A 26,079-nucleotide genomic window follows, 5' to 3' on the forward strand; every position below is an offset into this window, starting at 1 on the left:
AATGATGTCCACCTACCATTTGCATAGAACTTGGCAGTTAAACACCATCGATATTTAATCGCAAGAGCGATGCGCAAATATACAATCGGTTGATTTTACCATTTCCATCAGTTAGTGCTAACGTTGCTGAAAATATGTTTACGGTAGTATGTTTTAAACATCCGTGAAACGAATTAAATTTAACTGCCTGGAAAACTTAAAAGTTTATATTTAAATTATTTTGTAAATTTTATGCATGAATACAACATGAGTTTTTAATATACCTTTTACGAATGCTCTCGCAGGAGAGTCACAAATAAAAGCTCTGATTTGGATGCTCTGTAAGCATCAGTTGATGGAATATTTCATTGTCGAAGTAGGAGCTTTACTTCATCTGTAAAGGTCTTGACAAACTGCTCTACATGTGTTTATACTTATCACTGAAACTGGTCGGCAAAGCATTCGCGGGTCACTTTCGGATTCTCTTCATGTGCCAATAAATGATGCTAAATGCTGTATAGAAATGTAGTTAACTTAATTTTGTTTTTAAATTGCATTTTTATTAATACCATGATGCCAATATAGAAAACCTTCGATGATTTGAAACACAGTCTCTCTTTACGGGGTTCCTAGCAAGCTTCCCGGATGAGTAGAAATGTTTGGTAAAAAAAACTTCTTCCCAAATTAAATTCTAATACCGCCATCCGGGGTGAGATTGTGCCATGGGGGTGAGATTGTGCCAAAAACGAAAAATGTTTATTTGTGAAAATTTATTATATCTATAGAAACCGGTGACCTGAATTCAAAATGATGATGAACATAACATATTTATTCATAACCTTGAATGGAACACAGATAATATTAGCAAACTATTTAGCCTAAACAGGGTTTCAAAGTTTGCGATCAAAAATACTCGAAAATAACGCATGTAACAAATGTCCCGCATAAACCAACTCAAACAAGAAATTGCATCAACTTGCTATTTTGAAGGTATATAAACTAATCATTTACAATGTATTGAAAAGTTATTATGCGTTGGTTTTGTATAAGTTAAGTATAAGTTTTGATTACGAAAATAATATTTTTCGAAACTTTGTACTTTTCGAGCTTCTCGGGGGTGAGATTGAGCCAAGCCATAATGATCGATCCAATTTGTGGATTTCACATACACAACAAAAATATGTCAGTACACTCACATTCTTTACTATTGAGCACAATATTTCGACAGATTAGATTGCATCATCCATTTTGGAGCAAACAGCATCATAGGTTTGCTAAATAATTTAAACAAATTTTTACTTTTTCTCTTGACATTTCAGATGCTTTGAATAAACACTCTAATATAAGACGAATATATTATACCGTGTATAAACTGCCAGTTTTAAGGAGGGGGAAGGGAGGTGGGATTGGCCACATGTTCTGCGGCTGCGGGTTCTCGAACGAAGTAATGATTACTTTTGTTAAATGATCAAATAGGTATGCCCCCTTAGGATACACTCCTTTATATATCTCCCCCTTGTTAACCCTAGAAACGCTACTGGCTATATAAAGGCTGTCCATTGACTACGAACTCATTTTTAGTTATTTCAGACCCCTCCGGGTTATTTTCGTTCATACTTTTTGTATGATGCGTTGTTTTTGATCGACCCCCTGCCCCTAATATTCCACTTAGTTCTTGGACAGCCCCATATGAACTACTTTATACTGATATTTATGTGTATTGTTTATAAACATGCTAATGTTCTAGACTAATCTCAAGTTTTTAGTCTTGACCTTGAAATGCGGTCATACATATATATTAATATTTTTTTGAAACGATGGTTCTACAATTGATGAAGGGACGGTAGGGGAAAGAAATGAAAAATGTTTGGTGATGGTGGGGAAGAGCGGAAAGGAAGGGGGGGGGGGGGGTATTGGTAGCTATGCTTGACAAGTAGTCATTTTGACTCCTACCTTTTGTCCAATGCTGGAGGGTGCATGAGTCGAACCAAGCTGTAATCTAAGATTATAACCGGATTCGAACCCACAACACCCGCCAGGGCATGTGGTTCGCTGGACCTAAGACCTAATTTTACTGGAAGTGCAGAAATTTTGGCACAATATCACCCCTTCAAGGGGGTGACATTGTGCCAAAAACATAAAGTTTGGCTAAAAACCTAAACAGTGAACATTAGCATTAATATTTTTTTTGAAACGATGGTTCTACAATTGATGAAGGGACGGTAGGGGAAAGAAATGAAAATTTTTTGGTGAAGGAGGGGAAGAGCGGAAAGGAAGGGGGGGGGTATTGGTAGCTATGCTTGACAAGTAGTCATTTTGACTCCTACCTTTTGTCCAATGCTGGTAGGTGCATGAGTCGAACCAATCTGTAATCTGAGATTACAACCGGATTCGAACCCACAACACCCGCCAGGGCATGTGGTTCGCTGGTTTAAGCCTATACCAGTTGGATATCTCTGTTTGGAAAGTACGCCAGCGTGCAAAACCACCCCTTTTTTACATCCGCAGTTATCATTTGAACATTAAATCCAGTCCAATTTGATGTCTTGAACGTAAACAATTTCGTTAAAGTGTAAAACCATGCCTTTTCTACAACCGATTTTATCTTTTAACATTAGATCGAGTTCGAATTGAAGTCCTGAATGTGAAACGTAATAGAAAGGTGAGCGGTCATCCTTTCTTTGTGCCAGTTTGCATCCATATAGGGTATGTTGCTGCTTCGTCGTAATTGCCTATTCCCGTCCTATCCAACACAAATTATTAAAAATATTAGAATTTTTATGACACACAACGAAAAACTAGTTATTTCCTTACATTTTAGTTTGTTGTCTATCATACGCGTTTAATCAAAGTAAGCTGAGATCTATTTAAATGCTTTTTATCATTAAAGAAGTCTTACCAGCCAAATTTTCTACATTTTTTCGTGCGACGAAGAAGAAAATGTCGACTAATCGTTTTCATTTTCGTCATTCATAAATGAAAATAACTCACGCAAGGCATTGTCGTTATTCTACAGCAGGAAAAACTTGCCTGACCTGCAGAAAATTTACAAAATAACATTTGTCATGCCGTCCTAGGTCCTACACAAATACATGCGCGTTAGCTTCGTAAACATTGTTGTGATTTTTAGTTCGGACGATGAAAAATTTTGATGGTCAGATTTTAAAACGGTACGACGAATTTAAGAAATAAAGTTAGTTGCGTAATTTCAATAATATGCTTTAATAATCGCTTTTCAGTGATTTCAATGTTCACGGATCGGAAGGTAAGTGTGTTTTAGTGAAATCAGCACAAGAACTTTTGGAGTATTCATCAAATCCACCCAACAAATGATGAAAATTAGAAAGGCTTTACTTACTACGACGGGAATTAGAAATAAACCCTACTTTAAGTATTTGTTGGGAACTGTTGTCTTGCACGAAAACAGAACTAAAAGAATATTTGCGCATGTGATATGTGACGTGACGCAGCAATTCTCAAAGCGGGGAAAATCAGCGACTGTCATTCTAGGGGGCGAAATACAATACATTTACATAGAACTCAACTAAATTATTTTCTGCAAAAAAAGTTTAGGTAATTGTTTTTTAACCCTCGAATCGGTAGTTTCTACCATGGTTTTTCCTACTGCGTAGAAGCATTTCAAAGAAAAAAATTGTCTTCAAACTACGCCGTATCATGTCAGTTTGAACGAAATTTTCTCTTGCATCGTGTCAAACAATCAAACAATCACTCAAAGATCTGCATCAGTCAGTTGCTTGTAATTCTTCGGCAACAGGCGTCCGGCAACATATTGCCTGTTTCTATCGCACCGACCGAGTAGATAACAGCCCAAGCAACAATGTGAGTTTTATTGTACTCTTATGGCGGTTTTCATGACCAATTTTGGCCTTAAATGCCATCATAAGAGTGTAATAAAACCCAAATTGTTACCTGGGAGTCCATCTTCTCGGCGGTAGAAACAAAGAGCAAACATACAAACAATAATTATCGTCGTCGACGCGAGTGTGTGGTGCGTGGAGTGATAGAACCGGTAGAATAAAACAAAATTTGATATTAAACTACCTGATATAAGGATGCGGCAGTAGTTTAGTTAGCAAAACATTCGGGTACCAACCAAAAAAGCGTTCTAGCTCATTCAGTTTGTCATTTTTCGAGCCAGACAATTCCTCACTGCCCAAAAAAACGGACAAACCTAGCCAATTCACAATGTTCATTGCAGAACGCTATATAATATGCAAATATAGCACAAAACAAGTTAAAATAACTTCGGTTGGTCTCCTGAAAGATATTGCGTCAACCACATTCAAATTATATAGAGGAATTCACAGTTTGCCACTGTCGGAGCTAAAATGTAATCAATTCAAATTTATTGGCATAAACGTAAATCGAATGTGCCAAAACGTTATTTCACGTGATAAACACTGCCCATCCTTACGTTGTGTATATGAATTCGCGTCCGACCCGACAGCCAGGACATCGTCAGTAATGTAATAACTTCATTTTTTCCACGGTAGCTATAACATTCCGTCATGCACGCTAACAATTCAATTAAACTTTCCATTTCACGCGTCAATTGAGGGCAAATTCGGTTTCCACCCACGCCGAAGCTTGCCTACATCGCATCGTCGTCCTTTCATATGCGGTTAAGGAAGTCAAAAGTCAATGTATCAGGTTGTAGCCATGGCATCCGATAACGCCTGTCTCGCTTGCAGTTAGGTACGCAACATTTGTCCTTCGAAATAGCGTCACCAGCGAGTGATTGGCGATTGTCAACCTGTACCCATACGCAATATCATATTTATGACGACGGCAACCCACGGCACAATACCTGGCACAACCAAACTCATGTCCGAAAGACGAACCAGTTCACCAAAGTTCGGTGTATTTTGGCCAAGTGTCATTCGGGTCGATTCAATGTGCCGCAACTCGCAGTGTATTTGGTTGGAGGAAATTAATCAACATTAATCCGATGCCCATCAATTAGTTATTATTCTGCGTGACAGTATATGGCAACAATCTTTTTGACGGAATAATCAATCATTCGAATATTGTCAGGTTTTAACAACTAACCAGCCATCGGCAGTATTCGTTGGGAAGTTGGGTTCAACTTGTTGATTTATACGAATGTAAGGTTTATATTAACATACCGAAATAAAAATTATACCAATGAATTTTTATATTTTTCGAAAAATTATATTTTTTCAATAAAGTCAAACTTAACGAAACTGAAAACTTGATTCACCCTAGGCAGCATGCTCGCGTCATATTTGACAGGTGATGAGTGGATCTGGTTGTAACGTAGAAAGAGTATAAAACGCACGGAAGTCTATTCGCCACACCTAATTCATGTCATTTATGGCTATTAATCATGGACTAATGCTGCAAGATTGACAGCCGAGATAACGTGAAACGACAATTTTGTAATCGAAAAATCAGTCTCATCTGCGGTCGCTCACAGATGTTCGTTCAACTGTACAATTTAATCCTGGGATAAAAAAACTTCAGACGCGTTTCATGCAAATGCCGACTATAGGTACTGATAAAATATATAACTGTCATTAAAATTTTTGGAAAAACATTTCAATTGTCATAATAAACAACTGTAAATATCAATTATAGAGCACAATTGAAGCTAGCCTTGTGTTTATCACACAGATTTTACAAATTTTATAACTGCATGGACCGTTCTGAAGCAACAATTTACCAGCATGACCTAGTCTATCGAGAAACAGCAGGCGACCTTCGTCAGTAATCAAACATAAACAAACAAAAACCAACAGAATAAATAAAGTTGTTGTACACGCCCATGGAGAGAACTACTTTTGCCAACCGTCACAAAATTTATAACGATAATAAACAAAGTTTCGGCTTGGCATCATTCTATCATCTGATGAAGATGATCATACATACATATCATCATCGCCATCACCTCTGAAAGCCGCTTGTAGATGAAGATTCTAAATGCAAGCCTGAATAAAATGCAATTGGTCAGCACTTTCTGTCCGCACAGATTTTAATTCATATCACTTGAATCAATTTCATTTTTGCGACATATTTTTATACATTACAGCACAATTTTTTTTGGTTTGCAACTTTAAACGTACTAATGAGCTGAAGAGGAGCATCAGTGCATTTAATTGTTTGTTCAATTCCGTTCGTTTATTTACGCTCCTATCAACGCTTATCTGATTTTGCTTTGACTGTGACCCGTTTCAATATTTGTTCACCATTTTATTAATATCTGAAACAATTCTCCGTCGGATGAATTATTTAATTCGCTTAATTCAATGATAATGAGCTGATTCATATTTATGGGAGTTCCTCACCTCCATCTCATTCTCCCATTCCTTCAGCACACCTCATAAGCATAGGCACAAGCAAACAAACCGGGAGTTTAAAATTACCTACTCATACGGCACCGTCTGGACCGGCTGGAATCGAAGTTGTATATACTAAACTAAAAGTCGGCAGCCGTCAGAAATAGATCCATCTATCAACGAAGAGAATCAAGCCATAGATTAGATATACAAAGCTGTTTGATTTCCCACCCGAATGACGGATTTGACGTCCGGTTTATAAATTTTGGTCAACGCGAGTGATGAGTGGCTACAGTCCGCCGGCGGGCTGTCCGCTCATATCTGGGTGTGGGCAGTTATCTATGCATTGTATTGTATCCAACTGACTTATATCTTTATCAGCTACTAAGGTGTTCCATTTCTAGTGTATCGGAGTTTTCTTCCAGATTCGATTTGTAATCATCTTTTTCGCTTCGGATATGAATTTATACAATTATGTTGTTTAAACTATCAGTTCATTTAAGGGGTAAATCCCGGGTAGACGCTCCATTAGTCGCGCAGCTAAGCACAATATAATTTCTTTTTTCTTGTTCATTGAGGTATATGCTTCAACTAATGCTTGTGGGATTGACCAAACTCGTGTGGGACAACTTGTGGGATATTAACTTATCAAACACAAGGTATTTGTCACAAGGCAAAACAATCCCATTCTTTGTACGAGAAGCTTTATAAAGAAAAAAATAAATTTTCCGATTAAATTATATTGTACCAATAGTTGCGCTAATGTTCCTTTAATTAAATTTGGCGTTCCTTTAATTGTGTTATTCCATATAGGTTGCCTGGTTGCTAGGTGAAAAACATTATAGCGCAACTATAGAAATGAGCCTCTTACAGCTGCACCTATAGTTGTGTTAAATTTTAGAAAATCGGTATTTTAGCAAATAATGCTTGAATTTTAAATGGCGTAGTCTAATTACCAATACTCCCAAGAACTTGTTTTATATAATAAACCTAATTGTTTTATTTACAATGCTAAAGTGACGATGCATTAATAATGAATAGAAGCGCAACTATTGGTGCTACCACAGCTATTGGATCATTTTCAGGGAGATTAGGATCGCTTGTCAGTGAAATAAATTCTCATAATATTAAAACAAAAGCTCAACAATCAACAAACTTTTATTTTTAGCAAAAGTTATATCCCAATATTTTAGGATTTGAAGGCGTTTATGAAATGCGTTGTAGTTGGCATGTAACGTTTCCAGATACATCGTCCCAATTAGCAACCAAAAGTGTCTTGATCGTTTCCAAAATGTGACCTTCAGTGCTTCCAATATTACTGAACATATATCCCCATTCAAGGTAATCCGCGGGATTGAGCTCCGGTGATGAAGACGGCTGCTCTTGTGATGTAATGAAATGAGGTAATTATTAACGACACCACCCTAGTGTTGGTTTTTACTAATGAGCAAGAGTGGAATACTATTTATTTATTTATTTATTTATTAACATATATAACATAAGACAAAGTCTTTTGAAAGGTTACCACAAGACTTGATCGTTGGTTTAGTCGTATCAGTAGTTTAGTACTATTGAACACAGTAGTTTCTAACTGGGATTAACTTCGTAGTCATCAGCATAGCACTGGGGTGGCTCATGCTGTTTCAAAAAGTCATCTTCATTCGACTCGATTTTGAGCTACTCGTCGCCAATTTTCCAGGCGTCTCAGAAGTTGCAAATCGTTGTCGATCTAGTCGAGCCATCTCGCACATTGGGCTCCTCCCGCCGATGGGGTTGTTGAAGCGGACAGTTTTCACCGCTCGTGATTAATATGCCTCCGCCACTTTCCGCTTCAGTTTACACTCCGCCGTCGTACGCAGAGCCTTCCCCATAAACATGTCAAGGATGCGTATGTCCTCCGTGAGCAGCGTCGCAGTTTCAAACTCTGCTCCTGCTTGATTGCGCTGCTGGCTCTTCCCACTAATGTTGTCCGCGGTCACCAGTAATCCCAAATATACAAACTCACCTACCACTTTTCGTTCATAGGCGTCAACGGTTCGGACGCTCATACGCTTTCGGACGCTCTCGTTCATAGCCGTCCGTGGGGGGTGCGTGATTGACTTTTTTAAGCCTCTTCCTTTCAAGTGTTTAATCTTCGACGTATTTTCGTCGTAGACTCCGCTTTCAAGTTAGCGTAGATTGGCTCTACCGTTGCAAATTTCCTGCCTATCATACCTAAGTTATCTTCGAAGCCTAGGAGTTGGCTATCTTCGATAAAAATGATACTTCCATCGGTATATCATCCCATATCTTGTTGATAACTAACTTAAATTCATCCAGATTATGATATTTATATTCCTTGAGCTTATACTATAAGCTAACTTATAGTATAAGCCAAGATAACTTGGAGACCATTCCTTTTTCGATATGATATCCGTCGGATTGGCTTTGCACTACGTCTTCAAAAGATTTCAGTTTGGGCTGGAGTTCCATCCTGTTGAAAGCGGCAATCATCTTCACCATACATTCCCCGAACGTAAGGTATCAAACTTTGTTCTAAGACCATTTCTAGATAGTATTTTGCATTAACTTTCACACCCTTGTCAATAAATAATAAAGGAAGTTTCCCTTTCTTTGAAATGCCTTTCCATACCATGACCGATGATGAATTCTGGTATCGTGGTACATTCCGTTTGTGCTTTGGAACGTCCATGATCGAAACCAACCACAACCGATCATTTTGAGCATGGTACAGTGCTTGAAGAACAAACAACATCTCATCAGATCAGATCACTTCTGAAACACCGTGCCGACAGAGCAGTAGTTTGCATCTTTCCTGCCGTTTTTGTTTTGTTGCTTCCGTTAATCCATCGATTTTACGTTTTCTGAATGCTTTCATATCCAGCTCCATTTTCAAAAGTCGACAAACAGTTTTCCTTTTCCTAAAAATAAAAAATTAGAAAACTTATCCAATTTAATTCTACTATGTGTATTTTATTCACGACAGATACGTATTTCGCCTACGAGTTGCAGGCTTCCTCAGTGTCTGTTTTCGAACTTTTATAGGTGAGGAAGCGTGCAAGTCATAGGCGAAATTCGTATTCTAGTAAAACGCTCCAAAAACTTCAGTTTTCCTTTTGATATTCAGCTGAACTGCCATTTTCCGTACGAACCCTTCGCCTCTGCGACGAATTCGTTGTCGAACAACCTTTATGGCCTCAGCGGTTCTAATACTTCGTTTTCTTCCCGTTTTTGACAGATCCCCTCTCGACAAATCTTGTTTTTGTATACAAATCCTCTATTTACGCCATAATGTTTGAGGTCACGAAAAATAATGCCGCATGTACCACCGTTTAACAATTTATTTATTATCAACGACCGTGACTCAAACTCTGGTACGCGCACACCGAACGAGACACAATACGAAAATGAAACTACGTCAAAAGACTTAAGTCATAATGCCACACACACACATGGTCTTAGTTTCATTGTATTAATTGTATATGCCGCTGCAAGCATAAAATGATTTTTGTTCGAATATATATGTATCACACTGTACTGTCAGAATAACATGTACTTCAACGAAAGTCTGAGACCAAAGCATTATTTATAGAAAGGTGTGTCCAACTTACAAAGCAAATTAAAAAAGGACGATCAAGATAGAGTTCAGTTTTTGTGTTTGTAAATCCAATTATAAATATATACCTATAAAAATGGATTTATGTCAGTCCGTCTGTCTGTGTGTCTGCTGTCTGTATGTTCCTTATAGAATCGAAAACTACTCAACCGATCGGCGTGAAAATTTTCATGTAGGGGCTTTTGGGGCCAGGGAAGTTTCTTATAATGATTAGAGACCTCTCCCCCCACTAAAAGGGGGGGCTCCCATACAAATGAAACACAAATTTCTGCACAACTCGAAAACTAATCAAGCAAATGGAACAAAATTTGGCTTGTGGGTGCTTTTGGAGACAAGAATTTTTTCTGAGGGGTGAATTGAGACCCCTCCACCCTTTAAGAGGGGAACTAATCAAACAAATGGAACCAAATTTGGCATGTGAAGTTTTTTGGAGGCAACATTTTTTTCTATGGTGAATTAGGACCCACCCCACTTTAGGAGGGGGCTCCTGTACAAATGAAATACAAATTTCCTCATAACTCGATGACTAATCAATTAACCCATTAAGCCCCACACTTTTCCCAGCAGGGATAGAAAGTTGAAACTTTCAGGAAAATTCTCTTTTAGGTCAACTAACAAAAAGCCGCTGACATGTATTTTTAATTTTGACCCTGAGTCCCGCAACGCTGGGCGTTAAGGGTATACCGTTTTTGCATGTTTTTTTGTGATTTTGAGTATTAATAAAGATTAAATGAACGACTTAGAGTATTACATGTTATGTTTTATGGTAGATATCGAAACATTTGGGTTGGAGACCAACTTTGCACTAGTCGCATAGTATGCAGTTTGAATGCTAAATGCATGTCATCGCAGATGATTAAATGCCAGCAACACGTTCCAGAAAGGTTGTAACATTAAATTTGGGTCCATAAAACTGTCGTTGCCATCACTCAATTCCTCCAGATATTCCTAAGGCAAAGGTACTTTAACAATTTTATTACGCTCTTATCACAACGGCTTCTCCATCTGTCATCAGTGTTTGAAGCTGCGAATTCTATGTTATGTAAACTTTTATAATGTTTTCGGAATATTTTAAATAAACAAAAGATAAGATCTACATTCATTTGTTTACTAAAAAGCAACGACATCAAATGAAACACCGCAGCGAACGAACGAAAACAAACGTCCCCTTGCAAATTTTGAATATCGTTACTTCCTAGCGTTGCGTTTTCGCAACGCAAAGGTTCAAACCTATCTTAAAATTACAAAAATAATCAAAATTATGAAACAAAGCTTTTCTTGGTAAGCAACCGATTCTTACTAACACTGGTTCATAGGTTGCGTTTTCGCAACGCTGGGAGGAAATGGGTTAAATAGAACCAAATTTGGCATGTGGAGGTTTTGTAGGCTAGATTTTTTTGTTTGGAGAATTGAGACCTCTTCCATCTTTAGGACGGGAATTATGACCCCTCCCCTCTATAAGAGGGGGGTGGGGCTACCATACAAATGAAATACAAATTTCTTCATAACTCTAGAACTAATCAAGCAAATGGAACCAAATTTGTCATGTTGGGGGTTTTGGTGGCAGGAACTTTTTTATGATGGTTTGAGACCCCTCACCCCTGTGGTACGGGGTGACAAATAAAACAGAACATACAAATAAAACAGAAAGTTTTGTGTAACTCAAAAACTAATCGAACTCGAGAAATTTTTGACTCTTCCATAAAACATTAGTCAATAAAACCACCAAAAACTATCATTAGTATCACTAGATGATTCAGGGCGAGACGGCTGCAGGCCGTGAGTGTTTCCGGCGACCCGCCGTCGGAAGCGCCGGTCACTGCGAGGGGGTAGCCAGCCCGCAGAGATCACTTCTATCTAGGTTTATTTATTTTCCTAGGTTTACTGACCTCTATTACTTTCTTTCAATTGGGTCCGAACGAGCGACAGCGAGTAAGGAGAGGATCACCCCTGTGAAATGGTACTTTCCACGAAAAGGTTTTCCGTGAAACGGCACATCCCACGTAAGGTTTTTCGCGAAATGGTACTCAAAACTTCCGCAAAACTCTATATTCCGCGTTATGGTCAACCGAGAAGTGGCGTTCCGAAAAACGGTATTCGGCGAAATGTTATATAATTATGGCGAATATTTAAATGCTATCCGCTTTATTTTATCAGGCTAAGCAATGTGGGGAGTTGTTTTCTACTGTACTGTGAAGAAAACTTGTATATTAAACCAGCCATGAACGCCTCAGAAGCTTGCAAAACTCGAGATTGTGAAAAATGTCATCCGAGATTCACGATTTATGTACAACACAGTTTAATTTGTGGCAATACGAAGTTTGTCGGGTCAGCTAGTAAACTATAATTTTAATGTATCTGTTGGAGTTGTATCTTTCATTTCTAGAAATGTTCAGTTGGAAAAAATCAAGTTGAAGCGAGATATGAGCTCCGTTCCCACCTACCCCGTATTCCCACTGGCCCCGGGGTACCTTATATAGATTGATAGATGAACGGATATTTCTGGATAAGAAATGGGCATTTCTAGTGCCAACAATTTCCGTTATTTCCGTTTGTATTACAGGTAAATACAAAACATCATGTGTTTCCATTGCATTCTAGCAATTTTGTCTTTGTAAAAAGTTGTATCTCTAAAACGAGGAGTTATCCAGCAAAAGTTTCTTGATATGTTATGTAAAAAAATTGTCAGCAATACAGAAAATATATAAAATCTGTGGGTCTCTGATCTACACAAAAAACACAAAAAACGAACATTTTCAATCACAAACACATTTGGTCTTAGTCCAACTTTCCCCCAAAAGCTCAATAAAATACCTTTTATTTGGTACCAAATTAACCAAAATCGGTTCAGTGGTTCAAAAGTTATGATTTTTTAAAAAAAGAACGATTGGCAAAAATGACAATTTTTCGACCATGCTCAAAAAAAGTCTCCTTAAGCGCCAAATTTAAAAAAAATGCGAATCTAAAAGTTTCTGAAAAGAAATAAATACAATAAATTTGCACAAAATGGAAGCACTTTTAAGGAGGGACCCTATTCTGGAAGACCGAAAAATAATAGATTTTCATAAAAAAATTTCAGATGCTAGAATTATAGTTAAGTGTTGGGGTATTTTGGTTATTGGTTTGGTTATATTTGAAGATATATTTTGTATTTTTTGGATACCAGAATAGTGATTATTATGCTGGTGGTAAGTGGGCGCATGAATGCCCTCTAGAAAATAGTTCCTTGCTGGCAGTACGTGCCGGAAACCAACGGAGTATCGTAGAACGGATTTCAAAGATGATTTTGAAGCTTTAGGTCAATACCTAAATTGTTACGTAGCGGTTTTTGAAAATTCGAAAAATTACCAAAATGGCAGAAAGGTGTTTTTTCATCAAAAATCGCCAATTAAGAGCTCATACAAAATTGAAAAATTGAGATATCAAAAAACCGCTACGTAACAATTTAGATAATTCATTTTTACATGCTGAAATTTTTTTTAGCCAGATCGGTCCACTAGATTCTGAGATACACCTACCGCCAGCTAAAGAAACATGGTTTCGGGGAAAACACGTTCAAAGTTTCTTACAGCAATGGACGTCCCTTGAGATGACTCCACAATATTTGCCGTAGGTTTTCAACGAGATCAGATATAAAAAAATCCTTTTGGCATGACATTTTTAAAGGTATAAGCGTCTCTAAAATGCAAAAAAAAACATAAAATTCGATTTTTCCTGCTTTCCAGAGTAGGGTCCCCCCTTAAGACACTTTTTTTTATCAAAAAATATGTCTTTTTTCATGAAATTGATGAATAAACAAAAATGACACACATCCAATTCAAGCGATGATTTGGCTTAAAAGCTAATTGGATCAAATTATTAGTGCGCCACTTGTGTGCAGTTTAAAACACTTTAAAATAAAAATAAAAACAAGTAGTGCGCCTTTTTACCGTATTTAAAGACAGACGATAAGAAAATCGCAGCTTCATAACAAAACTGACACGAATGAAACGATACTAAAATAATGCGTGACACCAAAATGACACAAACAATGACACTAAAATAACATAAAAGTGATACGACTCAATTGATTGAACGGTACTAGCTTCTAGCTGTTCTACTTTCGTCTATCTACGACTACGCATTTACAGTATTAATCGCATATAGCCGTATGTTATTCGTTTGTGTTGAAATTTCGCGCAAAAAATAGCGACATTGAAAAATTTGATTACGCCAATAAACTGATACTTGAAGATGAAAAATAAACACCGAACCGCGCGATTCGTAAACTTAGCCGGATTCCATTCCATTGCTCTTTGTATGATGACTGCTGCTGTGTTGTGCGACCTCTCCGGTCACATCGAGAGCTGAATCACGTACACTGACAACGGCAGCAGCAGAAGCAGCAGCGCAGCGCAGCGGTTACGTAGGACGCGGACTGGCCAGAACGGAGCGCGATAAAGCGTAATGTGAATGACATGGGTAATGTTTTTCTTTATTCTGTTAACCGTCATTTTATGAAATGGTTATACGATGATAAGTATTATTTAATTACTCGAATAATGTATTGATCTACAGCTAGATGGATGTTGTTCGATATGGCATACCGAGATTAATGAATGAGTTTTGATATCAGTAGAAAAAGTTTTCGTCCACTAAAGAATAGAGAATCAAAACATGCACGGACTATTTATAAGAATGTCCTGCATTGCTTCCCTGCTGGGTGAGCTCATTCGGCTCCAACTAAGTCAGCTGCTAATTGAGAGAGTCAACATGTAAAACTGCACAACGATAACGAACAAAAAAATTTTCCTAACCATTTCGGTTCGACTTTTCATCTCAGCTACACACACGACCGGAATTTTAATGCGATCACATAATCGAGATACGGTGTCAATTTCCAGAAATGGAAAATGCTTGTATTCACTAAAATTAAAACGTTCCCAGTCGCCTGGCATACAGACGGCGGCGCCATGCTGGTCGTTGCGGTGAGCTGGAATAAAAAAATAATGATGTAACAACTCTTTCTTCTTCTCGAGTGGACGACGACGACGACTGTCAGCCGGAGTTTGCAGCAGCCAGCAGCATCCTCTGCTAGAAGGAGGTCGTGCGTTTTCTCGCTTTTTCACCACACAGTGACACACATACCCAGGCCAGGACAAGCGGTATCCTTGCTTTGGGTTAAATGCAAGTTTTAAATAACAGCTTCTAGCGACGGAATGGCCCGAAACTTATTTTTAAATTGGGCATGTAAAAACATTGACGGTGATCTTATTTCAAATTGGATGCTGGAAAATTGACAACCGTCTGATAAATAGAAATTATCGTACAGTAGTTTAGTTCATATAACATGCTAAAATGGGTCGTAATTAGTAATTGAGCTATGTTATGTTACCAATTCACTTATCACCTGAACTGACATGAATAAATGAAAAATCTCTTGCCTTGAAATACACAATATCATATACGTTATGCAATGCATACTGTTATGCAAACGAAATATTGAACTGGTTAGTACCTAAACACAAAGGGGAACGATACCAACGGGTACCGTGGGAATCGGAATTCTGCTGCTCCAGCTGGTGGCAGTCTGCGTCACGTAGAAGCAGTATCCTCCTCTGTGGCCTAGTTTCCGTTTCGGTTCGTAAAAGATTACGTTGATGGATTCGGTCGAGGTGTATGCTATGTTGGAAGGTGACCGAAACGGAGTCGCAGTCCCGTTTTCATAATTAATATTTAAGAAATTATCACTCGCGCAACCTTCAGGGGCATCCATTATCCTTCGGGTGATTGCACCGATCTACGCCGTCAAAGTTGTTGGTTAAGCCGATTTAGAAATGTCTTGTGCTAAAACAGACAACTCTTTCCCAAGTTTTTTTAAATGAAAATATTTAATCTGGAAAAAGAAGCAACTACTTGTCTATAAGTTTCTTTTTACTTATATTTAATTTGTTGAGCTCCTGAAAAATCTTCTATAGAACAGAATTGAAGTTGACTGATGTTATTACACAAAAGGTAGCTTAAAACTTAAAAACAAAACTCTCTTTTGTCTCGTATATGACAATTCGTACTTAAAACAAACAGAAATAAATTCTCGTGAACAATTTCGACTAGTATCATTCATCTTTCGGTGTATCAAGCTTTCGTCAGCGTCACCGATGTTTGCTACACGTCCTACAATAAAACATTGAAAGAAGTGAAAAAGTTGGGTGCAGCTGAATAACTGATAAGGCAGGTGGCACAAAATAAACATGCAAGTAGAGGACAACAACAAAGAACTGGCGGCACACATCCATTTTTTTCACAGGTCACAAAAAAAAACCGTGCAGTTAACACTTTTCGTTTGTTGATGCTAATAGGGTGGGTGTTTTGCCGCAGCGCTGAGTCTGACAAATTCGCTTATTTACCTTCCTCAAATCCTCACCACTTCCGGGGCGGTAGCGATTTTCTTAGGTCACTACCATGGCTTTTCGCTTTGCTGCTGATTTTCTTGCATCGTTTACCTAATGATCTCAAATATTTTATTCGCCACAAATGCATCCATAAAACGCGCTTCAATAAAAGAATACAGGTCCTCTTCAAAAGATACGCGATAGTTGTTTCTGAGTAACATAGTACAATTTCGAGTATGAGTGGAGGAGGAATTTTTTCCACTGAATTTTGTTACTATAAAAGACAAAATATTCACCACGCAAATAAACACTTTTACCATGAAATATTTCGAAGCATAAATTTTGCACTTCTACAGATGCCTCGTTTGCTACTCACTCACAACTCACTCGTCAATTTGTGGAAAAGCACGGGACGTGCTCTGACCGCGCCAAAACTTATCAGCCTTAGGCCGTTCTAATTGATCGACGAGTGAAGGCCTTGTCTTCTCTCATCAACTGGCGTGCCTAGAACTTGCCAGAAACTTTGGCACCAAACTTTTGCAACACGCAGTAGTCTCGTTTTACTAATTGTATCGATTCAATGTAGGTAGCTTTAACTTGGATTTAATTTTAATTGCACTTGCATTCTCAAGTGTTTTTCGAAGAACAGTTCCGATATAGAAATATATTTTTATTTTCTTTTCATCTAAAACTTATATTTTCTCAGATTTGTGTGACTTATTTTTATTGAGTTTAATTTTATTTAAGCTTTCCTTCATTCAGAATAAGATTTCTATGTTTGCATTGTACCACATTTGGTTTTTCTTCTCAATATTTTTCTACTTTTTTCCATGTGTTGACTTTTTATTGCGTCCAGTTCTATTGATTTATTTTGATATCGTTCCGAATTGGTATAATGTCAACGAGAAAATGTCTATTTTATGGCAAATATCCTACTAGCAGCAATACTGGAAAAATGAAATTCTCAAATACGCCTGGATCGGACGAAACACCTTCGACCATAACAAAGTGCACCGACTTTCTCTGTGTGCCTTTAAGATCTCGCCCCTTAATGTTGATACTACGGAGACGAACCTTTTCATAAATTTCGTATTAAGATTTCAAATTTGAACATTATTCGCTCGAAGTGAATGGTACAATTCAGTATATCTACAACAATCTATAAGTTCCACTCTTTAAATATTTCAAATGGCGAAACACAATTCGCTCTGCATCAAATGTGGATTCGTGGCTCAAGACGGTCTATCTTGTGATTTTCCAATTGTTACCTAATTTTGATAAAAATAATGCAGCTTCTGTTTTGATATGTTGTCCTTCAAGTTTTGAATCAAGCTGTAGCCGCCACGCAATTTCAGTTACTAGTCTTGAAATAGCAATATAGATATCTGCGATCCAGCGTTTTGCATAGTCAACAATCATTAAATAACACAGAGCTACATGTTAATTAACGAACAAGATTCGCGCTACTGGTTGAAAAAGTTAACACAAAAAGCTATACCCAACTAAATGCTATGATCCTATAACCTAGAAGAAATTAGTGAGTATTTAGAGCGCAAAAACGAACTACCTTCTCCTTGTGCCTTTCAATAAAGCAAAAAAGAAACGTTTTATCGTAAACCCAGCGAAAGGAGAAAAGTTATCAATCATAATACATTTTCTTTTTACTACTCTTTCAATGAAATGGCAGCATGCGCATACAAATAGAGTTATGTAGCTCACTGCCCCAACCAGATATCAAATTTGGCTAGGATTATGTGTTATGACGTAAAAGATCTTCAACCTATTTGAACGAGGGGATTTTGTCCGTTTTTCTAGCGTACTTCCCAAGTAGAGTCTTAAGGTTTATTTGTTCTAAAGAATATTCAACCTGTTGCGATGGGGAGATTATGTTACATTTTTCTAAAACCATGTTAAAACTGTGATGACGTCTTTTCCACCCAATCCTAATGCTGATGGACAATCCTTCAGTATTTTTATTTTTTAAATAGTGCAATCTCTTGAATCAATATTTTTCTTCAAAACAAAACACCATGCGTCTTCATTGCAACTTCTTTTCTTTAAAATATTGTGTTTGAGACACAAAAAATATAAGTCTAGATTTTAATTGTCTTAGGAAAACACAAAAAAAGAATATTTTTGATGTTTTACAGTGATACACAATTTCTAGCTCCTGAATTTTACCCAGAAAGCCCACTAAAATAACGGGTGACAACTAAAACTTTGGAATTTATTTCTCAAACTGTCAAAACAAAGACAGAGGTACTTGAAGAAGATCTGATTTACTGAAATTAAAGATCCATTGTCCATCGCACAGTGGTCCAGGGGACAATTTTAGGCGGAAATTAAGGTTTCTAGACTAATATTGAAGAAAAAACATGTGTTCGACAAAGTTGTTGCATGTAGAAAGGCTCTCATTTGGGTGCTATCAAATTTTAGGGTGGTTCTTATTTTCAAACAAATCGAAAATCTAACTTTTTTATTTCAAAAAATAGAAGTAAACATTGTTTGTCAAAGTTGTATATTTGTTAATTTCATGCAATTTGAAAACAATTTTTTTTTGTATCTCTTCAATTGACTGATTTGGAGCAATTTTTCTATGAATCGATTTAGGGTATCTCCTCAAAAAACGGTTTTTTCGCTGTAACTTTTTAATAGCGAAATTCACGCAAATGTTGTCTTCAGATGACTTTTAGAACTCTTTAAGACAAAAATTTTGCAGCCTAAAGCGTGCTTATACATTTAGCCAATCATGAGTAATTAGCATTATTCTTTATAAAATACGCCCTTTCCAAATCTTGATATCTTTAGTGGGGGCAAACGAATACGCAAAGTATGCCCTTCAAAATGCCATCAAAAAAATTTTTTTTTTGTTTACTATATATACGACTTAAAGATATCTTATTTTTTTATTTCAAATAAATTAAATTTGAAAACATCAAGTTTTACATATAATTCAACGCTTTTGAATCTAAATTTGGATGCGAGCATGAACTAGCAGGTACTAAATCGCATAAGGATGGGTTTTTTGGTTCAAACATTATTCTAGTGTGACAAAAAATTACCTTTCTTCAATATTTCATTTATTGAAAACATCCGCAATTCTTCGTTTTTGGCAACTAGACAAGGCGTATATGTTTCGTGACTTTTTTGAACCGCGTGATTTTTTACAGAAATACCCATAAAAATTACAAGATTATCAGAGTTATCAAACACTTTCATTGATTTATTTTTCTGCTTCAATTGTGGCCTGATTATTGTATGCGGTTGTTTATGTACTAATGTTTGAAACTATTGATTTTTAGTACAGTCAAGTCGTTTTTTACGCGGTTCGATTTTTACGCAAATTTCGGAATTTGCGCGGTTTTTTTACACGATTTTCGGAATTTACGCAGATGTGCTCAAAACATTTTTTTTCGCGTAGTGTTGAAATCCACAAAGTTTTTTTTTACGCGAAATTTTGTTGTTTTACGCGAATTTTGGAATCTACGCGGTTTTTTACGCGAATTTCGGAATTTACGCGTTTTTTTACGCGAATTTCGGAATTTACGCGGTTTTGATTTACGCGGGACGTATCCTTCGCGTAAAAAGCGACTTGAGTGTATTACGCTGGTCTAATAAGCCAGTCATCGTACGCTTGAATCTCGATGCTAATTTGATTGTCAAATGAATTTTACACAAAAGCCAGCTGTTGTATAAGGACCAAAAGGAATTAGGCGGACCCACAAGCAGACACACTTGTGCGCATTCCGGTATTATAAGAAATTCCTTCCATCATTAGGATCCTTCAATGTAACAATCAGTTTCGCTGCACCAGCTTTAACCCACGTGATGGTTTGTTTGTTCGAAGTGTGCCACATAAATATTGTTTCAGACCTTCAGGAGTTTCCTTCTAGTGAGTGATTCCGGTTGACTCCTCATTTCATCCTCCAGTCTTCCACTCATACGATGCCTCTGTATTCTGACCCTCCCATGATGTGATATGTGACATTTCCAAATTTTGCTATGAAATATACTACAAACTATACGACTTTGTTAATAGGAAGGATAGAGCTTTCACATAGGTGAAAAAAATTAGCGGCAATCTTGGATTTGGCCACCACCCGATCACCCGCTTCTGCATCACGCCCATCACTATAAAAGTTGTGCCCAGGGATGATTCCTCCTCAGAATAAAAAAAGAGAAGAGAAAAACTCACACTTTACTCAGTCGCAAATTATTGTGCTCCGTGTTGTTTTAACTTTTCTCGTTTTTTTACTAATGTGATTGCTCAGCAACCTGCACATCGATGTTCTAGCTTCTACTCATTGATGAGTGAACTGAACAACAAAATTTTAATACACTTTTTGGCTCCCCATGATATGTGACACAAAAAAACTGTTTAGACTTCTTGCAGCGGCAACAGTGCAAAAAATATTGCATATGACGATAGTGGATGATAGATATGGTAACATTGGAATTCCCGTGCAGTTGCTTTTTCGCTCAATGAGAAACTAAAGTTTGTTTATGTGTCTCTTCATGTTTGGCCTGTTTCGCTTTGCGTGGATGGATTTCTCATTAGTGGCAGCAGTTCTGCTCATTGTATTGAACAAAAAATCCGATTTAATCCACCTAGTGGTGAAAGGAACCTTTGTTATACGGTCGTACTTGCTCTTTGAGATAGAAATCAACACGTCTTTGGAACATAATTCATTCATTGGTTAACGTTGCATAGTGCGTAGGTTTTCATAAAGTTTTTGGAAATTGAATAAGTTTACAAAATTTGAACAAAATAGCAGCACCTACAAATTTTGATAGATTCTTTTTTTCATAAAATTACTGAGTAAGGGTAAGTTGGTTGTTACTATATTGAGTAAGTGCAAGTAAAAGCAGGTTGTAAGAGGAAATATTCTTCTTTAACATATTGTTCTTTAACATATTATTCTTTGAATGCCATATTGTTATAAAGTTACAAATCGCTGTTCAACTAACGTATATTCTTCAATTAACTTGTTATGAGCAAAACGTCATAATTATTCAATGCATTAATACTTTAAATTGTTGGGAAAATAGATCAGCATAAACTGACATCACAGAAACGAAGCAATCAGCATGTGAGGTGTACCGCGATTGGCCCTGGAATTTTCTCTCGTTTCTTCATATGGAAAAATGGTATCTGTATGCAGCAAAACTATCAGCAAATAAAAAATGTAAATGTATCTGTTGGTAGTCGAGTCATTTGGGGTCAAAATTAAGGCATTTTTTTAATCAAAGTTCAACAGTACCTAAACAAACAAACATAGAGGTATACTATATTCATCAAAGTTGTGTATTTTTACTATTTATACAATTTTGTAATACATGAAAAAGTCATACAACAATTACAAAAAGAGCTAAAAGAGAAAAAACTGATTTTACAAATTCATATACAATGAACAAGATTTTTCTATCTTCGCTGAATAGATAGAAGGTTACTGTATTCTACAAAATTTCTTGTAATAATATGTTCTAAAACTTTGCAGAACACATCAATGTGTTATATTGAAACTGAAGAAAAATATTTTTTTTTTATTTCACTTTTAGGGGGATTAATCAAAATTTAAATTGCGCCAGATGATAGAACTTTTAATTTCAAGAAATTCTTCCGAAGGTTCCATAAACCTAAAACCAAGTTTTCCCAGTCAAAATTCTAGCGCGCATGTCTTTTTGGCTTTGGGCCATTGTGCGCGCGAGTAACCATATTATAAAAGTTGGCGCGAGTGTTGGAGGGTTAATATCTTTTGATCGACAAAACCGATTCTTCTGAAATTTTGCAGATATATTTGCAGCATTAAAATCTCTAATTTGATGCCAAAATAATTCAAACTAGATTAATCATCTTAGATGAAATCGTTATAAATTATTGTAAATTTTAATGTGTTGTATTCAATTGCTCATAACTTTCAAATTAAACGTCCAATCAAAAAACAAATCAATAGTGATCTATTAGGTTATGTTACCTATCAAATGAGACTAATAACGCCTAAATCGGTAAAGTCATCTCTAAGAAACAGGCGATAATTATTACCTTGTCAAAACAGGTTTTTTAAGCATAACTTTTAAACTACTTGTTTGTTTTCAATAAAATTTATCCGAAAAATTTAGTGTTAACAAGGGCTTTCATTGGATACCAAGATCGTTGAAATCGGTCATTTGGTTCCGGAGAAAATCGTGTCACGTAATTTTCACTTTTTTACTTATAACTTTTAAACGAAATGTCGGACCTCGAAACAATTCAATAGTGATATACTAGGCAATAATACCTTTCAAACAAAAGTAATAGCGAACAAATCGGTCCAGCCATCTCCGAGAAACAGGCGATAGAAAAGTTGCGCGCCGCACATACATACACATACACAGACATTGCTCAGTTCGTCGAACCTTGTCGATTGGTATATGTGGCTCGGCCCTCCGGGCCTCGGATCAATTTCGTGTTTTTCGACCAATTCCTAAACCTTTGTTATAGTATAACAAAGTTAAAAGGTGCACTTTTTGTTAAATGAGCTAGGAAATGGCAAGCCTGGTTGTGCCCAGCTCGTGTATATTGCCACACCTCTGGTAGATGATACGATCATCCCTCTACGTACGTACCATCGTTCCTTTCCTTTCCAGCATACCTCCTGCAGCGCTACAATGTCGAACTTGCGGCTCTTCGGTTCTTCCAGGGAAATTTAGAGACCGACAGTTCTATGTTCCTAATTTCCAATCGTTAATATGTTTTCGTCGCCCGCGTCTTTGCCGATTGTTCCGATTAGAGTTATTATTGCTTATGGATTTTTTAGTGGTTCAGGTTTGCAAAGCCCGGAACCAAACCCACAGTATCGCCGGAGGGCCAACGTAGCTGGAAGGAGCCCTCCTTCCCTCTTAGCACACGACCTTGGTTTCCATCGGGGTTGGTTACCCCATTTCCATCGAAGTTGCTCATACTCCGGCTGGTACCACGAGGAGGCAGGGATAGGAGTTGCTGGGTAAGAGGCAATGAACCACTGAAGGGTCTATTTTATGCGCAGTGCGCAAGGCACCGATGATACGCATTTTCCAGCCGTATACTCATTTTATTTCTATGCTATTTTTCTGTCATTGTTTGTTTCAGGTCCTTTTGGGATTCTTTTTGTGTCTTTTTAATATTGTTGTTTGGTTAATTACACGGTGTGACAAAAAAAATTTTTTAATATACTTTGCAAGTGACCTAGTGTACGTTGTGTGTGTATATGAACACAGCCACCTAAAGTCAAGTGTACATTGTACATTGTTCAATCCGTCGGGTCTTGGTTCTATTTCGCGTTTTTCGATCAGTATCTATACCTTCGACGTATAATATAACAAAGGTAAAATAATGTCACATAAAAGTCACAGTCGATTACAATTCAAGTATACAAAATATACAGATCCATCGGTTCTACAGTTTAGTTAGTTAATCAAACACGGCTAAACAACTGAACAATGGACGCGCATGGTGATTTATATAGGATTACAGGTGGAGGCGTGTGGCCCGTAGGGAAAACTTTTTCACTGGTGGTTGGAATTCGAAAATTAATAAAACTAAAAGTTTTGACTACCTATCCCTGCAAGCAATTGTGTTTTAAAATTAGTTGACGCGCTCGGTTTAGAGCAGTCAGAGGTGTTCTCATATTAATGTTAGGTATTAACAAGATTTTAATTCTCATAATTCATTAAAGAAACATTAAATTCATCTGTGCTTTCGCGTTCGGCTTGATGTGATTACTAAAAACCGAAGCAACAGCTGTATACTCAGTCGCTTTATGTCGAGAATAACACGACATCCAACCAAACCCTAATCCGGCTATTTCTGTCGCTAAACTGGCTGAATATTTAATGTTTCTCACATGTGCTCCTTCATCCGAATCGTTTGCAAGTTTAATGTGCTCGAGTACTTAGTTTTATATTCGGAGAAAACCGCTTCTGAAATGTGACTGGAGCATTAAAGTTGTATAAAACGAAAGTCGTTGACATGGTTCACACGAGAACCGACGGAGCCGGGAACAGTGCGTTTAACCGGTTGGTCAAATTCTCGGCCTTTGTTTGTTTGCCAAAATGCCAAACAAACCTGCTAAATTGCTTGTTGTTTTACAGCAAATTCGGCACGAATGCAGTTCGGACATTCGTCCGGCCAGTGACTTGCTGCCATTTAAAGTCCACTCTGAATTTACGAGAAGAGCTCTGAACTTACCGGAAATATGACGTCGTTAGGTAATGGCTTTCACATGCAATTCATCCATTGTAGGTACCACAGCAGCGTTGCATCAGGAAGGATTTTTTTTCTCGTTTGCTTCGTCAGGCGTGTGTTGACGCTTATGTACGGTGCAAACCGTATAATATTGCAAGGCAAGCATGGGGTTTGTCTTGAGCGAAGAACTTGCACTGTGCAGCGTCATTATTTTCCCCTATGAGGAGAAAGCTTTCGCCCAGATTTGGATCCCGATTAGTAGAAACCCACGAGTGAGTTAACTGACTCAGAAAGATGACTTACACGTGACATGTAACTGGGTATGACTCCTGGGGATTATGGAATTGCTCGTCTTAGCTGTAAGATTATCTCTCATTGAGAGGAGAATTCATCCGGCGTTCACGTGCACAACCGGTTCGCCCTTACGCTTAGCCACAGAATGGTCAACCCATGCTGTCGTACACTTTGTTGGCTTATATAATTTAATTATTTTGCGAAACCGTGTGCTCATTTGTGGCATTCATTAAGCTATCAAAACATCTGGAGTTAGTCTGATATGTAATAAACAGCGATTCTCAATCGTCTTGAACTAACTAACACAATTGTAATATAATACGTTCTGAACCGCAGAACTTTTTAAAATAGAATCCCCTTCATGTTTTGTTAAAAAATTAGTTTTGTTAAAATATACAAAACAAACTAACATATAAGTTAGTAAATTATACAAATTTATCAATGAGAGCTAATTCGTATATTGATCGCTGAATAAAAAGGTGTTCCGCTTCCGGTTATCCAAAAAAGGCCAGTACAGAAGTATTTTTGTAAAACTATTAAAATAGCCAATGCCGCTCAGGTACACGAGACATTCTATTCTTAGTCACAAACCAAACACCGAAAAATCACACGTACAGCCAATTTATCTAACGGTTTACTGTTTACTCTACTGTTGTTTCAGAGCACACAACAACCTTGTTGCGTTGGTAAGACTGCTGCAACACTCAACCCAAACAATTTCCTCAAAGCGGGGCCTCACCGCAACAACAACAACAACAACAACAACAGTGCCACTGAATCCGCAGGACTGACTGATTTCCGGACCGACGACGGGCGGAGGTCACATTTGCCGCACTTCCATCCGCAGCATCAAGGGAACCGAAACCAAAAACGCAACCGACTGCCGAGCATCCAGGAAGCAAGTTTTATTTTCCTCTCGCACCGATTATCGGTGCGCTATCCAGGTGAGTAAACCGCCATTAATCACGCCCCCCAGAACGTAATGTATACAAAAACTGGGTACGTACCCATACTGTACGTATTCAGTGCAAAGGTTAGAAAATTTCTTCGAAGTTTGCGGTCGGGGCCGGTGTTGTGTTCGGAATATTTACGAGCAGCGGATCATTTTGCGCAAGGGATAACCTAGAGAAATGGTCCAGACTTGTTGATATGACATGTTGGAAAAGGTCGACAAATTAAACTGCTGTCAAGATAGTACGACGGTACAACGGTTAGCCGTGATAGCTCTGCGTGGCTCTGAGCAGGGATCAATTTCTCTGTTACGCCCTTGTTAGTCCCTTCCGAAAAACGAACCCAATT

At 37.5% G+C, this 26,079-nt stretch overlaps 1 protein-coding gene across 2 annotated transcripts in view; it reads left to right on the forward strand.

Annotated features, from left to right (window-relative positions):
• The window catches only part of LOC128741523 (uncharacterized), a 97,367-nt gene that overhangs the window by 31,756 nt on the left and 39,532 nt on the right, over positions 1-26,079 (forward strand). For both annotated transcript variants that reach the window (XM_053837399.1, XM_053837398.1), the window contains exon 2: positions 25,442-25,724. The gene's annotated coding sequence lies outside the window, so the exon portion shown is untranslated. The remainder of the gene's footprint in view (positions 1-25,441; positions 25,725-26,079) is intronic.

Source organism: Sabethes cyaneus, chromosome 3 (genome assembly GCF_943734655.1).
Source record: "Sabethes cyaneus chromosome 3, idSabCyanKW18_F2, whole genome shotgun sequence".
Lineage (NCBI taxonomy): Eukaryota > Metazoa > Arthropoda > Insecta > Diptera > Culicidae > Sabethes > Sabethes cyaneus.